At 36.5% G+C, this 14,045-nt stretch overlaps 1 protein-coding gene and 11 non-coding genes across 12 annotated transcripts in view; 7 read left to right on the forward strand and 5 right to left on the reverse strand.

Moving 5' to 3' along the window:
- The window catches only part of LOC128505519 (eosinophil peroxidase-like), a 137,101-nt gene that overhangs the window by 88,685 nt on the left and 34,371 nt on the right, over positions 1-14,045 (forward strand). The window lies entirely within an intron of this gene.
- LOC128505829 (5S ribosomal RNA) lies at positions 267-385 on the forward strand. The gene has a single exon (XR_008355662.1). It is a non-coding gene; the product is annotated as a 5S ribosomal RNA (ribosomal RNA).
- LOC128505830 (5S ribosomal RNA) lies at positions 2,130-2,248 on the reverse strand. The gene has a single exon (XR_008355663.1). It is a non-coding gene; the product is annotated as a 5S ribosomal RNA (ribosomal RNA).
- Positions 2,971-3,089, forward strand: LOC128505831 (5S ribosomal RNA). The gene has a single exon (XR_008355664.1). It is a non-coding gene; the product is annotated as a 5S ribosomal RNA (ribosomal RNA).
- LOC128505832 (5S ribosomal RNA) lies at positions 4,828-4,946 on the reverse strand. Its single transcript, XR_008355665.1, has one exon. It is a non-coding gene; the product is annotated as a 5S ribosomal RNA (ribosomal RNA).
- Positions 5,668-5,786, forward strand: LOC128505833 (5S ribosomal RNA). The gene has a single exon (XR_008355666.1). It is a non-coding gene; the product is annotated as a 5S ribosomal RNA (ribosomal RNA).
- On the reverse strand, positions 7,534-7,652 carry LOC128505793 (5S ribosomal RNA). The gene has a single exon (XR_008355628.1). It is a non-coding gene; the product is annotated as a 5S ribosomal RNA (ribosomal RNA).
- LOC128505835 (5S ribosomal RNA) lies at positions 8,385-8,503 on the forward strand. The gene has a single exon (XR_008355668.1). It is a non-coding gene; the product is annotated as a 5S ribosomal RNA (ribosomal RNA).
- LOC128505836 (5S ribosomal RNA) lies at positions 10,239-10,357 on the reverse strand. The gene has a single exon (XR_008355669.1). It is a non-coding gene; the product is annotated as a 5S ribosomal RNA (ribosomal RNA).
- On the forward strand, positions 11,079-11,197 carry LOC128505837 (5S ribosomal RNA). Its single transcript, XR_008355670.1, has one exon. It is a non-coding gene; the product is annotated as a 5S ribosomal RNA (ribosomal RNA).
- On the reverse strand, positions 12,950-13,068 carry LOC128505838 (5S ribosomal RNA). The gene has a single exon (XR_008355671.1). It is a non-coding gene; the product is annotated as a 5S ribosomal RNA (ribosomal RNA).
- LOC128505839 (5S ribosomal RNA) lies at positions 13,800-13,918 on the forward strand. The gene has a single exon (XR_008355672.1). It is a non-coding gene; the product is annotated as a 5S ribosomal RNA (ribosomal RNA).

Raw genomic sequence — 14,045 nt, forward strand, 5'->3', positions numbered from 1 at the left:
TGTCCTCAAAGTCTTGGAAAAAATGAAAGCAGCATATTAGAGAAAGATCTCCCATTTTTCTAACATTATCTGGTTATATTAACTAAGTCAGCCTGCCTAGTATCCGCTCAATTTACATCATTTTGTTACACAGCAAGTCAAATTTTACATAATTTTATATGATGCAAACTTGGGAAAAAAAATCTAAATATGATAAAAAGCAAATTACGAAGTGAGTAAATAAGACCTGGTGAACTATAAATAGGCTGTAGCGCTGCTCGTCTCTCGCTTACGGCCATACCAGCCTGAGAACGCCCGATCTCGTCTGATCTCGGAAGCTAAGCAGGGTCGGGCCTGGTTAGTACTTGGATGGGAGACCGCCTGGGAATACCAGGTGCTGTAAGCTTTTTCACCTACAAAGGCTTTACTGCAACGTTTTACACAAATTATTATTTTTTTCACCAAATTATTACTATAAAAACACATTATGGTGAGACACATCTGAAAAACTATTATTAAACAGCAAATAAAGCATCATAAAATTATTTTTTAATCACAGAATAGCCCTTAAATTATTAATGTTGTGCTTGTTTATGTGTTTCTTTTTCTGTTAAATTTTTTAGTGTATTTATTCCTCTATATATTTATTTAGATTTATCTTTTTTTTTTTTTACATAAAAAAACTGTACTTAAAAAAAGCGTGGGGGGGGGTGTCTTTTTAAAAATGTACTCATCTATTCTAAAATAAAATGGTTGTGACTAAATAAATGTTAATGTGATGTTTTCATATAAAATATATATATATTTTTTGTTTTGAAGCAAGTAGACTATTTTGCCCAAAAGATTATTTAATCTCTTTAAGTTTGCATCATATACAATTATGTAGAATTTGACTTGCTGTGTAACAAAATGATGTAATTGGAGCTGATACTGGGCAGTTTTTAGCTTTTATATTTAAATAATTAAATATGCATTATTAGCATTATATAAATCCGGTCTTGAAAGTGAGAGATGAAGACTATAGGAATTAACAGCGTTACATAAACCTACTGTAAGTCTGACACACTGCATGTCTAATTGTTTTTTTTTAACCCTGTGTAGAGGACACTTTATCATGCAAGACATTTTAAGCTCTCTTATACTTTAGGCTTGGATATAAGGACTAAAGTCTTTGCAGATTTGAAATAAGGTTCAAGTTCAGCCCTGCATTATTGGCTCTGGATTACAGAATAGAACGTTGAGGGTTCAGGCCCTGGTACTGTACACTGCCACTGATGGACTCCTGAGCACGTCCCCTTAGCCTCTCTGGCCGCAAAGCTGTTACGTGAAGAAATAAGATTTATTGTGCTCTAATAGGTATGTGACCAATACGGGCTTCTTCCACTACAATATCCAGCAGATGGCAGCTGGTGTGTGTGGTATAAACTGTGCAACACTGCAACTTTACTTCCTTAACAACACCAAGAAGTGAATCTTCGTCCTCGTATGGCTGCTTTCAGTGCACCAAACTGGTGAAAGTCAGATGGAGCGAGATTAGCACTATAGGGAGGATGCTTTAACACCTCAAAAAAAGTTTTTGCAGACTGTCCATAATGTGGGCAGAAGTGTGCAGACGTTTGTCATCAGCTGTGGATGCGGTCGGGCATCCAGATGCTTTCTGATAGCTAACACTTCCATAAACTTCTCTGTGCATTTATACACACTTCTTTGTGACAAATCACTTTTTCCATACCACATACAAAGTTGGTAAAGAATAATGGCACCAGGTACACCTTCTGACCAAGAAAAACTTTATTACAAAGGAAAACCAAAGAAGCAAAGAAGGTCGGTCTCAAGGGTGCACTGCATAAATGACCATATGGTGTGCTGAATAAACTAACACTAATAAAATAAAATATAAATGAATATATATAGAGAGGAATAAATACACAAAAAAATGAATAGAGAAAGAAACACATAAACAAGGGCAACATGAATAATTTAAAGGTCATTATGTGATTAAAAAAGAGTTTTCTAATGATTTGTTTGCTTTTTATAATAATTGTTTTTCAGATGTGTCTCACCATAATGTGTTTTTGTAGTCATAATTTGGTAAAAGCAAAAAAATTGTGCGTGTAAAAAATTTCAGTAGAGCCTTCGTAGGTAAAAAAAGCTTACAGCACCTGGTATTCCCAGGCGGTCTCCCATCCAAGTACTAACCAGGCCCGACCCTGCTTAGCTTCCGAGATCAGACGAGATCGGGCGTTCTCAGGCTGGTATGGCCGTAAGCGAGAGACGAGCAGCACTACAGCCTATTTATAGTCCATCAGGTCTTTATTCTCTGATTCACTCACCTATCGTTTTAATGGCGGTAGCGCTGCAAAACATATTTTACAGTTTTATTGAAGGTAGCGTTTCCTGACATACTGGCAGCACTATGTGACATGTTTTTAACGTTATCAGAATATAATCCCTATCGCTTTAACTCCGCTATCACTTTCTGACGTGTGGAGTTAACGTCATAAACCAATCCGCTAATCGACTGCTAAATTAACCATGCAAACAAAGTATACAATAAAACACAAAACGGTTTAAAAAAACTTCTCAATACTAAACATGAATGGGTTTATGCGCGGGGCGCTGAAGCAGAGAAACGTGACGTATTTTGCTCTGCGCATGCGCGGTAGGTGAGAACGATGGGACTCCCACTGTCAGTACTCTCCTCTAGGGTTTTTAAAAATTATTATGTCCTCAAAGTCTTGGAAAAAATGAAAGCAGCATATTAGAGAAAGATCTCCCATTTTTCTAACATTATCTGGTTATATTAACTAAGTCAGCCTGCCTAGTATCCGCTCAATTTACATCATTTTGTTACACAGCAAGTCAAATTTTACATAATTTTATATGATGCAAACTTGGGAAAAAAAATCTAAATATGATAAAAAGCAAATTACGAAGTGAGTAAATAAGACCTGGTGAACTATAAATAGGCTGTAGCGCTGCTCGTCTCTCGCTTACGGCCATACCAGCCTGAGAACGCCCGATCTCGTCTGATCTCGGAAGCTAAGCAGGGTCGGGCCTGGTTAGTACTTGGATGGGAGACCGCCTGGGAATACCAGGTGCTGTAAGCTTTTTCACCTACAAAGGCTTTACTGCAACGTTTTACACAAATTATTATTTTTTTCACCAAATTATTACTATAAAAACACATTATGGTGAGACACATCTGAAAAACTATTATTAAACAGCAAATAAAGCATCATAAAATAATTTTTTAATCACAGAATAGCCCTTAAATTATTAATGTTGTGCTTGTTTATGTGTTTCTTTTTCTGTTAAATTTTTTAGTGTATTTATTCCTCTGTATATTTATTTAGATTTATCTTTTTTTTTTTTTTACATAAAAAACTACTTAAAAAAAGTGTGCGTGGAGAGGGGGGTATTTTTTAAATGTACTCAACTATTCTAAAATAAAATGGTTGTGACTAAATAAATGTTAATGTGATGTATCCATATAAAATATTTTTTTGTTTTGAGGCAAGTAGACTATTTTGCCCAAAAGATTATTTAATCTCTTTAAGTTTGCATCATATACAATTATGTAGAATTTGACTTGCTGTGTAACAAAATGATGTAATTGGAGCTGATACTGGGCAGTTTTTAGCTTTTATATTTAAATAATTAAATATGCATTATTAGCATTATATAAATCCGGTCTTGAAAGTGAGAGATGAAGACTATAGGAATTAACAGCGTTACATAAACCTACTGTAAGTCTGACACACTGCATGTCTAATTGTTTTTTTTTAACCCTGTGTAGAGGACACTTTATCATGCAAGACATTTTAAGCTCTCTTATACTTTAGGCTTGGATATAAGGACTAAAGTCTTTGCAGATTTGAAATAAGGTTCAAGTTCAGCCCTGCATTATTGGCTCTGGATTACAGAACAGAAGGTTGAGGGTTCAGGCCCTGGTACTGTACACTGCCACTGATGGACTCCTGAGCACGTCCCCTTAGCCTCTCTGGCCGCAAAGCTGTTACGTGAAGAAATAAGATTTATTGTGCTCTAATAGGTATGTGACCAATACGGGCTTCTTCCACTACAATATCCAGCAGATGGCAGCTGGTGTGTGTGGTATAAACTGTGCAACACTGCAACTTTACTTCCTTAACAACACCAAGAAGTGAATCTTCGTCCTCGTATGGCTGCTTTCAGTGCACCAAACTGGTGAAAGTCAGATGGAGCGAGATTAGCACTATAGGGAGGATGCTTTAACACCTCAAAAAAAGTTTTTGCAGACTGTCCATAATGTGGGCAGAAGTGTGCAGACGTTTGTCATCAGCTGTGGATGCGGTCGGGCATCCAGATGCTTTCTGATAGCTAACACTTCCATAAACTTCTCTGTGCATTTATACACACTTCTTTGTGACAAATCACTTTTTCCATACCACATACAAAGTTGGTAAAGAATAATGGCACCAGGTACACCTTCTGACCAAGAAAAACTTTATTACAAAGGAAAACCAAAGAAGCAAAGAAGGTCGGTCTCAAGGGTGCACTGCATAAATGACCATATGGTGTGCTGAATAAACTAACACTAATAAAATAAAATATAAATGAATATATATAGAGAGGAATAAATACACAAAAAAATGAATAGAGAAAGAAACACATAAACAAGGGCAACATGAATAATTTAAAGGTCATTATGTGATTAAAAAAGAGTTTTCTAATGATTTGTTTGCTTTTTATAATAATTGTTTTTCAGATGTGTCTCACCATAATGTGTTTTTGTAGTCATAATTTGGTAAAAGCAAAAAAATTGTGCGTGTAAAAAATTTCAGTAGAGCCTTCGTAGGTAAAAAAAGCTTACAGCACCTGGTATTCCCAGGCGGTCTCCCATCCAAGTACTAACCAGGCCCGACCCTGCTTAGCTTCCGAGATCAGACGAGATCGGGCGTTCTCAGGCTGGTATGGCCGTAAGCGAGAGACAAGCAGCACTACAGCCTATTTATAGTCCATCAGGTCTTTATTCTCTGATTCACTCACCTATCGTTTTAATAGCGGTAGCGCTGCAAATCATATTTTACAGTTTTATTGAAGGTAGCGTTTCCTGACATACTGGCAGCACTATGTGACATGTTTTTAACGTTATCAGAATATAATCCCTATCGCTTTAACTCCGCTATCACTTTCTGACGTGTGGAGTTAACGTCATAAACCAATCCGCTAATCGACTGCTAAATTAACCATGCAAACAAAGTATACAATAAAACACAAAACGGTTTAAATAAACTTCTCAATACTAAACATGAATGGGTTTATGGGCTGGGCGCTGAAGCAGAGAAACGTGCCGTATTTTGCTCTGCGCATGCGCGGTAGGTGAGAACGATGGGACTTCCACTGTCAGTACTCTCCTCTAGGGTTTTTAAAAATTATTATGTCCTCAAAGTCTTGGAAAAAATGAAAGCAGCATATTAGAGAAAGATCTCCCATTTTTCTAACATTATCTGGTTATATTAACTAAGTCAGCCTGCCTAGTATCCGCTCAATTTACATCATTTTGTTACGCAGCAAGTCAAATTTTACATGATTTTATATGATGCAAACTTAAAAAAAAAATCTAAATATGATAAAAAGCAAATTACGAAGTGAGTAAATAAGACCTGGTGAACTATAAATAGGCTGTAGCGCTGCTCGTCTCTCGCTTACGGCCATACCAGCCTGAGAACGCCCGATCTCGTCTGATCTCGGAAGCTAAGCAGGGTCGGGCCTGGTTAGTACTTGGATGGGAGACCGCCTGGGAATACCAGGTGCTGTAAGCTTTTTCACCTACAAAGGCTTTACTGCAACGTTTTACACAAATTATTATTTTTTTCACCAAATTATTACTATAAAAACACATTATGGTGAGACACATCTGAAAAACTATTATTAAACAGCAAATAAAGCATCATAAAATAATTTTTTAATCACAAAATAGCCCTTAAATTATTAATGTTGTGCTTGTTTATGTGTTTCTTTCTCTGTTAATTCTTTTTGTGTATTTATTCCTCTGTATATTTATTTAGATTTATCTTTTTTTTTTTTTTTACATAAAAAACTACTTAAAAAAAGTGTGCGTGGAGAGGGGGGTATTTTTTAAATGTACTCAACTATTCTAAAATAAAATGGTTGTGACTAAATAAATGTTAATGTGATGTATCCATATAAAATATATATATATTTTTTGTTTTGAAGCAAGTAGACTATTTTGCCCAAAAGATTATTTAATCTCTTTAAGTTTGCATCATATACAATTATGTAGAATTTGACTTGCTGTGTAACAAAATGATGTAATTGGAGCTGATACTGGGCAGTTTTTAGCTTTTATATTTAAATAATTAAATATGCATTATTAGCATTATATAAATCCGGTCTTGAAAGTGAGAGATGAAGACTATAGGAATTAACAGCGTTACATAAACCTACTGTAAGTCTGACACACTGCATGTCTAATTGTTTTTTTTTAACCCTGTGTAGAGGACACTTTATCATGCAAGACATTTTAAGCTCTCTTATACTTTAGGTTTGGATATAAGGACTAAAGTCTTTGCAGATTTGAAATAAGGTCGAGTTCAGCCCTGCATTATTGGCTCTGGATTACAGAATAGAACGTTGAGGGTTTAGGCCCTGGTACTGTACACTGCCACTGATGGACTCCTGAGCACGTCCCCTTAGCCTCTCTGGCCGTAAAGCTGTTATGTGAAGAGATAAGATTTATTGTGCTCTAATGGGTATGTGACCAATATGGGCTTCCACTACAATATCCAGCAGATGGCAGCTGGTGTGTGTGTGGTATAAACTGTGCAAACACTGCAACTTTACTTCCTTAACAACACCAAGAAATGAATCTTTGTCCTCGTATGGCTGCTTTCAGTGCACCAAACTGGTGAAAGTCAGATGGAGCGAGATTAGCACTATATGCTAATGCTGATGCTTTAACACCTCAAAAAAAGTTTTTGCAGACTGTCCATAATGTGGGCAGAAGTGTGCAGACGTTTGTCATCAGCTGTGGATGCGGTCGGGCATCCAGATGCTTTCTGATAGCTAACACTTCCATAAACTTCTCTGTGCATTTATACACACTTCTTTGTGACAAATCACTTTTTCCATACCACATACAAAGTTGGTAAAGAATAATGGCACCAGGTACACCTTCTGACCAAGAAAAACTTTATTACAAAGGAAAACCAAAGAAGCAAAGAAGGTCGGTCTCAAGGGTGCACTGCATAAATGACCATATGGTGTGCTGAATAAACTAACACTAATAAAATAAAATATAAATGAATATATATAGAGAGGAATAAATACACAAAAAAATGAATAGAGAAAGAAACACATAAACAAGGGCAACATGAATAATTTAAAGGTCATTATGTGATTAAAAAAGAGTTTTCTAATGATTTGTTTGCTTTTTATAATAATTGTTTTTCAGATGTGTCTCACCATAATGTGTTTTTGTAGTCATAATTTGGTAAAAGCAAAAAAATTGTGCGTGTAAAAAATCAGTAGAGCCTTCGTAGGTGAAAAAGCCTACAGCACCTGGTATTCCCAGGCGGTCTCCCATCCAAGTACTAACCAGGCCCGACCCTGCTTAGCTTCCAAAATCAGACGAGATCGGGCGTTCTCAGGCTGGTATGGCCGTAAGCGAGAGACAAGCAGCACTACAGCCTATTTATAGTCCATCAGGTCTTTATTCTCTGATTCACTCACCTATCGTTTTAATAGCGGTAGCGCTGCAAATCATATAATACAGTTTTATTGAAGGTAGCGTTTCCTGACATACTGGCAGCACTATGTGACATGTTTTTAACGTTATCAGAATATAATCCCTATCGCTTTAACTCCGCTATCACTTTCTGACGTGTGGAGTTAACGTCATAAACCAATCCGCTAATCGACTGCTAAATTAACCATGCAAACAAAGTATACAATAAAACACAAAACGGTTTAAAATAAACTTCTCAATACTAAACATGAATGGGTTTATGGGCGGGGCGCTGAAGCAGAGAAACGTGCCGTATTTTGCTCTGCGCATGCGCGGTAGGTGAGAACGATGGGACTCCCACTGTCAGTACTCTCCTCTAGGGTTTTTAAAAATTATTATGTCCTCAAAGTCTTGGAAAAAATGAAAGCAGCATATTAGAGAAAGATCTCCCATTTTTCTAACATTATCTGGTTATATTAACTAAGTCAGCCTGCCTAGTATCCGCTCAATTTACATCATTTTGTTACACAGCAAGTCAAATTTTACATGATTTTATATGATGCAAACTTTAAAAAAAAAATCTAAATATGATGAAAAGCAAATTACGAAGTGAGTGAATCAGAGAATAAAGACCTGGTGAACTATAAATAGGCTGTAGTGCTGCTCGTCTCTCGCTTACGGCCATACCAGCCTGAGAACGCCCGATCTCGTCTGATCTCGGAAGCTAAGCAGGGTCGGGCCTGGTTAGTACTTGGATGGGAGACCGCCTGGGAATACCAGGTGCTGTAAGCTTTTTCACCTACAAAGGCTTTACTGCAACGTTTTACACAAATTATTATTTTTTTCACCAAATTATTACTATTAAAAACACATTATTGTGAGACACATCTTAAAAACTATTATTAAATAGCAAATAAAGCATCATAAAACTATTTTTTAATCACAAAATAGCCCTTAAATTATTAATGTTGTGCTTGTTTATGTGTTTCTTTCTCTGTTAAATTTTTTTGTGTATTTATTCCTCTATATATTTATTTAGATTTATCTTTTTTTTTTTTTACATAAATAAACTGTACTTAAAAAAAGCGTGGGGGGGTGTCTTTTTAAAAATGTACTCAACTATTCTAAAATAAAATGGTTGTGACTAAATAAATGTTAATGTGATGTATCCATATAAAATATTTTTTTGTTTTGAGGCAAGTAGACTATTTTGCCCAAAAGATTATTTAATCTCTTTAAGTTTGCATCATATACAATTATGTAGAATTTGACTTGCTGTGTAACAAAATGATGTAATTGGAGCTGATACTGGGCAGTTTTTAGCTTTTATATTTAAATAATTAAATATGCATTATTAGCATTATATAAATCCGGTCTTGAAAGTGAGAGATGAAGACTATAGGAATTAACAGCGTTACATAAACCTACTGTAAGTCTGACACACTGCATGTCTAATTGTTTTTTTTTAACCCTGTGTAGAGGACACTTTATCATGCAAGACATTTTAAGCTCTCTTATACTTTAGGCTTGGATATAAGGACTAAAGTCTTTGCAGATTTGAAATAAGGTTCAAGTTCAGCCCTGCATTATTGGCTCTGGATTACAGAACAGAAGGTTGAGGGTTCAGGCCCTGGTACTGTACACTGCCACTGATGGACTCCTGAGCACGTCCCCTTAGCCTCTCTGGCCGCAAAGCTGTTACGTGAAGAAATAAGATTTATTGTGCTCTAATAGGTATGTGACCAATACGGGCTTCTTCCACTACAATATCCAGCAGATGGCAGCTGGTGTGTGTGGTATAAACTGTGCAACACTGCAACTTTACTTCCTTAACAACACCAAGAAGTGAATCTTCGTCCTCGTATGGCTGCTTTCAGTGCACCAAACTGGTGAAAGTCAGATGGAGCGAGATTAGCACTATAGGGAGGATGCTTTAACACCTCAAAAAAAGGTTTTGCAGACTGTCCATAATGTGGGCAGAAGTGTGCAGACGTTTGTCATCAGCTGTGGATGCGGTCGGGCATCCAGATGCTTTCTGATAGCTAACACTTCCATAAACTTCTCTGTGCATTTATACACACTTCTTTGTGACAAATCACTTTTTCCATACCACATACAAAGTTGGTAAAGAATAATGGCACCAGGTACACCTTCTGACCAAGAAAAACTTTATTACAAAGGAAAACCAAAGAAGCAAAGAAGGTCGGTCTCAAGGGTGCACTGCATAAATGACCATATGGTGTGCTGAATAAACTAACACTAATAAAATAAAATATAAATGAATATATATAGAGAGGAATAAATACACAAAAAAATGAATAGAGAAAGAAACACATAAACAAGGGCAACATGAATAATTTAAAGGTCATTATGTGATTAAAAAAGAGTTTTCTAATGATTTGTTTGCTTTTTATAATAATTGTTTTTCAGATGTGTCTCACCATAATGTGTTTTTGTAGTCATAATTTGGTAAAAGCAAAAAAATTGTGCGTGTAAAAAATTTCAGTAGAGCCTTCGTAGGTGAAAAAGCTTACAGCACCTGGTATTCCCAGGCGGTCTCCCATCCAAGTACTAACCAGGCCCGACCCTGCTTAGCTTCCGAGATCAGACGAGATCGGGCGTTCTCAGGCTGGTATGGCCGTAAGCGAGAGACAAGCAGCACTACAGCCTATTTATAGTCCATCAGGTCTTTATTCTCTGATTCACTCACCTATCGTTTTAATAGCGGTAGCGCTGCAAAACATATTTTACAGTTTTATTGAAGGTAGCGTTTCCTGACATACTGGCAGCACTATGTGACATGTTTTTAACGTTATCAGAATATAATCCCTATCGCTTTAACTCCGCTATCACTTTCTGACGTGTGGAGTTAACGTCATAAACCAATCCGCTAATCGACTGCTAAATTAACCATGCAAACAAAGTATACAATAAAACACAAAACGGTTTAAAAAAACTTCTCAATACTAAACATGAATGGGTTTATGCGCGGGGCGCTGAAGCAGAGAAACGTGACGTATTTTGCTCTGCGCATGCGCGGTAGGTGAGAACGATGGGACTCCCACTGTCAGTACTCTCCTCTAGGGTTTTTAAAAATTATTATGTCCTCAAAGTCTTGGAAAAAATGAAAGCAGCATATTAGAGAAAGATCTCCCATTTTTCTAACATTATCTGGTTATATTAACTAAGTCAGCCTGCCTAGTATCCGCTCAATTTACATCATTTTGTTACACAGCAAGTCAAATTTTACATGATTTTATATGATGCAAACTTAAAAAAAAAATCTAAATATGATGAAAAACAAATTACGATGTGAGTGAATAAGACCTGGTGAACTATAAATAGGCTGTAGCGCTGCTCGTCTCTCGCTTACGGCCATACCAGCCTGAGAACGCCCGATCTCGTCTGATCTCGGAAGCTAAGCAGGGTCGGGCCTGGTTAGTACTTGGATGGGAGACCGCCTGGGAATACCAGGTGCTGTAAGCTTTTTCACCTACAGAGGCTTTACTGCAACGTTTTACACAAATTATTATTTTTTTCACCAAATTATTACTATAAAAACACATTATGGTGAGACACATCTGAAAAACTATTATTAAACAGCAAATAAAGCATCATAAAATAATTTTTTAATCACAAAATAGCCCTTAAATTATTAATGTTGTGCTTGTTTATGTGTTTCTTTCTCTGTTAATTCTTTTTGTGTATTTATTCCTCTGTATATTTATTTAGATTTATCTTTTTTTTTTTTTTTACATAAAAAACTACTTAAAAAAAGTGTGCGTGGAGAGGGGGGTATTTTTTAAATGTACTCAACTATTCTAAAATAAAATGGTTGTGACTAAATAAATGTTAATGTGATGTTTTCATATAAAATATATATATATTTTTTGTTTTGAAGCAAGTAGACTATTTTGCCCAAAAGAATTATTTAATCTCTTTAAGTTTGCATCATATACAATTATGTAGAATTTGACTTGCTGTGTAACAAAATGATGTAATTGGAGCTGATACTGGGCAGTTTTTAGCTTTTATATTTAAATAATTAAATATGCATTATTAGCATTATATAAATCCGGTCTTGAAAGTGAGAGATGAAGACTATAGGAATTAACAGCGTTACATAAACCTACTGTAAGTCTGACACACTGCATGTCTAATTGTTTTTTTTTAACCCTGTGTAGAGGACACTTTATCATGCAAGACATTTTAAGCTCTCTTATACTTTAGGCTTGGATATAAGGACTAAAGTCTTTGCAGATTTGAAATAAGGTTCAAGTTCAGCCCTGCATTATTGGCTCTGGATTACAGAATAGAACGTTGAGGGTTTAGGCCCTGGTACTGTACACTGCCACTGATGGACTCCTGAGCACGTCCCCTAAGCCTCTCTGACCGCAAAGCTGTTATGTGAAGAGATAAGATTTATTGTGCTCTAATGGGTATGTGACCAATATGGGCTTCTTCCACTACAATATCCAGCAGATGGCAGCAGGTGTGTGTGTGGTATAAACTGTGCAACACTGCAACTTTACTCCCTCAACAACACCAAGAAGTGAATCTTCGTCCTCGTATGGCTGCTTTCAGTGCACCAAACTGGTGAAAGTCAGATGGAGCGAGATTAGCACTATAGGGAGGATGCTTTAACACCTCAAAAAAAAAAGTTTTTGCAGACTGTCCATAATGTGGGCAGAAGTGTGCAGACGTTTGTCATCAGCTGTGGATGCGGTCGGGCATCCAGATGCTTTCTGATAGCTAACACTTCCATAAACTTCTCTGTGCATTTATACACACTTCTTTGTGACAAATCACTTTTTCCATACCACATACAAAGTTGGTAAAGAATAATGGCACCAGGTACACCTTCTGACCAAGAAAAACTTTATTACAAAGGAAAACCAAAGAAGCAAAGAAGGTCGGTCTCAAGGGTGCACTGCATAAATGACCATATGGTGTGCTGAATAAACTAACACTAATAAAATAAAATATAAATGAATATATATAGAGAGGAATAAATACACAAAAAAATGAATAGAGAAAGAAACACATAAACAAGGGCAACATGAATAATTTAAAGGTCATTATGTGATTAAAAAAGAGTTTTCTAATGATTTGTTTGCTTTTTATAATAATTGTTTTTCAGATGTGTCTCACCATAATGTGTTTTTGTAGTCATAATTTGGTAAAAGCAAAAAAATTGTGCGTGTAAAAAATTTCAGTAGAGCCTTCGTAGGTAAAAAAAGCTTACAGCACCTGGTATTCCCAGGCGGTCTCCCATCCAAGTACTAACCAGGCCCGACCCTGCTTAGCTTCCGAGATCAGACGAGATCGGGCGTTCTCAGGCTGGTATGGCCGTAAGCGAGAGACAAGCAGCACTACAGCCTATTTATAGTCCATCAGGTCTTTATTCTCTGATTCACTCACCTATCGTTTTAATAGCGGTAGCGCTGCAAATCATATAATACAGTTTTATTGAAGGTAGCGTTTCCTGACATACTGGCAGCACTATGTGACATGTTTTTAACGTTATCAGAATATAATCCCTATCGCTTTAACTCCGCTATCACTTTCTGACGTGTGGAGTTAACGTCATAAACCAATCCGCTAATCGACTGCTAAATTAACCATGCAAACAAAGTATACAATAAAACACAAAACGGTTTAAAAAAACTTCTCAATACTAAACATGAATGGGTTTATGCGCGGGGCGCTGAAGCAGAGAAACGTGACGTATTTTGCTCTGCGCATGCGCGGTAGGTGAGAACGATGGGACTCCCACTGTCAGTACTCTCCTCTAGGGTTTTTAAAAATTATTATGTCCTCAAAGTCTTGGAAAAAATGAAAGCAGCATATTAGAGAAAGATCTCCCATTTTTCTAACATTATCTGGTTATATTAACTAAGTCAGCCTGCCTAGTATCCGCTCAATTTACATCATTTTGTTACGCAGCAAGTCAAATTTTACATGATTTTATATGATGCAAACTTAAAAAAAAAAATCTAAATATGATGAAAAGCAAATTACGAAGTGAGTGAATCAGAGAATAAAGACCTGGTGAACTATAAATAGGCTGTAGTGCTGCTCGTCTCTCGCTTACGGCCATACCAGCCTGAGAACGCCCGATCTCGTCTGATCTCGGAAGCTAAGCAGGGTCGGGCCTGGTTAGTACTTGGATGGGAGACCGCCTGGGAATACCAGGTGCTGTAAGCTTTTTCACCTACAGAGGCTTTACTGCAACGTTTTACACAAATTATTATTTTTTTCACCAAATTATTACTATTAAAAACACATTATTGTGAGACACATCTTAAAAACTATTATTAAATAGCAAATAAAG

The sequence above is a fragment of the Clarias gariepinus genome, chromosome 17 (assembly GCF_024256425.1).
Source record: "Clarias gariepinus isolate MV-2021 ecotype Netherlands chromosome 17, CGAR_prim_01v2, whole genome shotgun sequence".
In the NCBI taxonomy this organism is placed as follows: Eukaryota; Metazoa; Chordata; class Actinopteri; order Siluriformes; family Clariidae; genus Clarias; species Clarias gariepinus.